The following is a 2717-nucleotide window of genomic DNA, read 5'->3' on the forward strand; positions in this document are numbered from 1 at the left end:
GGCTCGTCAATCAGAGCTCCGGATCAAAAGTGATGATCAATTGAAGATTGAAGTGAAATTTGGAAAAAGGGTTTCTTGCTCTCCCCCTCACTATCAGCGTGTTTCTGTTTCATGTGGGGAAGGAAGGGCTGTGCCCTTTACTTAATTGGCTTTTGGGTTGGGTCAAGGGCCCAATATGGGCCCGGTTGGCCCGGTTTGACCCGTTTGGCCCAATCTTGGGTAGATTTTTTTAAAATTAGAGTCAAAATTCTCGTTTTAATTTTCTCTATCATATTAAACCATAAAAATCTCATTTCTTATTTTCTAGAATCTATTTTATTTTATGGGTTAATTAATCATTAATTAACCAGATTTTACAATCGGAGCTTCGGATAAAAAGTTATGGAGGATTGAATTGGAACCAAGGATTTTATGAATTTTGTTATCTTCTTCCCCCTTGGCTGAGCATTATGCGTTCTTTGCATGCAAGGGAAGAAGGATGGGCTGAAGATCATTTTATTTAATGAGTCAGTTGGGCCCACGGGCCCGATTTGGATCCGGTTCGACTGGTTCGGTCTGTTTGGCCCAATCTGGCCGAATTCTTTGAAATTAGTGTTAAAATTCTTATTTTAATTAGCTCTATCCTATTAAACTATAAAATTCACATTTCTAATTTTTTATTAAAAATTAATTTATTGATTAATTATTCGCTAATTTCACAGAATTTACACCAAGACCTTTTCATAAGCTTGGATTCATGGTTTACTTTCCTGAAGATGTTGAAGGAGGAATAGAAGCGATTAGGGGATATGCCTTTCACTGATTAGTTAAAGGCGTTTATGATTTTGTTAGGAAGATGGCATAAGAAGGGGGTGCGATGCTAAGTCAGTCAAAATATGCAGCTGACCTTCTCGAAAAGACTAGAATGCACCAATCGAGCCCAATACCCACTCTGATAGTCTCCTCTTTCAAGTTATCTTACTCAAGCTCTAAAGCGTTTGAAGACTCCAAGCAATTATCGATTTGTGTTCGGTGTTGTCCAATACCTGACTATCACCTACCCTGACCTTGCTATTCTGTGAATAGAGTTGCCCAATTCATGGACGCCCCTACCCTCCAACATTGGAAGGCAGTGGAGTGCATCCTCCACTATGTTAAAGGAACGGTAAATCATGGATTGAATTTTAACAAATGCTCCGATATTAGACTCATTGCTTTTGCTGATGCAGATTGGGCAGCAGATGTTGATAACCAACGTTTGATTAGTGGGTTGTGTTTTCCTCGGCTACAACTTGTGGCGTGAAAGTGCACGAAATAGAGCAAGGTTAGTCGTTCAACGATGGAGGCAGAATACCGTGCTTTCGTGGCGGAGCAAGGTTAGTCGTTCTCACTACAAGCATATGGTATCAACCTTCATTTTCTGTGAAAGAGGGTCAATCAAAAATAAATCTTTTTTGTCCATATTCTAACGTCGGAGCAGGTTGCTAATACCTTCACAAAGTCACTGTCATGTCTCTTTTCAATAAGTTTGCGTGCAAACTGAGAGTGAGTGAGAACCGTCACCTCAGTTTGAGGGAGGGTATTGAGGCATAATATGTGTGGACTTGGTATGGGCCTGATGTTAGTGCTATTATTCTTGGTCCAAAGTCCACTCTTGCTATCAATAGTTCGTTGTGCGTACAGAGGTGTAGAAGATGTACGAATATAAGTCATAATTTGAATAGGGATGGCAAAACTTTCCGAGACGCGGGGATCCCTGCGGGGACTGCCCCGAATGGGGATCCGACTGTGGAAAATTTTTTCCGCGGGATGGGGATAGGGGATAAAATTTCCCCGAGGCAGGCACGGGGACCCTAGTGGGGATCTCCGCCCCGTCCCCGCTATTTCCCAAAATTTATAAATTTATTGAATTATCCTTAATAGGGTATTTCTCATATATGTTTTTTAGTCATTTCTCACACACACACACACACACACACCTAATCTTCATTTACATAACCCTTTTTTAATTCAGAGATCCCTAACGCTGTCCATACTCCATCCAACCTCTCTGCAGCCACCCCCTCGCTACTCTCCCTTCTTACCGTACTATCATCCTCATTGCATCGTGCTTTCTATTTGCGGCGTTCCTTTTCGTAACTCTGCCGTCGTGTCCATTCTCCTATCTGTTGCTGCGTCTCCCACCTCGTCCACTGCTTTGCCCTTTGGCTCGTCGTTGCGTCCCCCCACTGCGCATTTCGAAAAAAGTCACCATCGTATCATTTAGACTTTTTGAATAAAATCTTGCTGTTTTTGTATATGATGGATACTTGCAGCTCTAATCATATGGAAATTAATGATTAGTTAGAACTATCAGATAGATGGGGAATGGGGTCCCTGCGAAAAATAGGGTCCGTGGGGAATGGAGATGCAGAGCAATATTCTTCCACAATGAAGAATGAAGATGGGGATGGGGAGCAAATCTGAGGGTAGATATGGGAAGCAGGAAGACATCCCTCGCCCCTGCCCTAGCCCTACCCGTTGACATCCCTAAATTTGATTGTATTGTAGAGTTGAGTAATTCAATCTATGGTTCTAGACTTCCAATGTGCTAGATTCAATTACATTCTACAATAGTAAGAATAAGAACGAAAAAAAATTAAAAATTTAAAAAATTTTGAATTTATATGATAACGTACTATTTTTTTTGTGAAAACTAATTTTAGTTAAGAATAAAATACTAAAAATACTTAATACTT

The sequence above is a fragment of the Arachis ipaensis genome, chromosome B04 (assembly GCF_000816755.2).
Source record: "Arachis ipaensis cultivar K30076 chromosome B04, Araip1.1, whole genome shotgun sequence".
Lineage (NCBI taxonomy): Eukaryota > Viridiplantae > Streptophyta > Magnoliopsida > Fabales > Fabaceae > Arachis > Arachis ipaensis.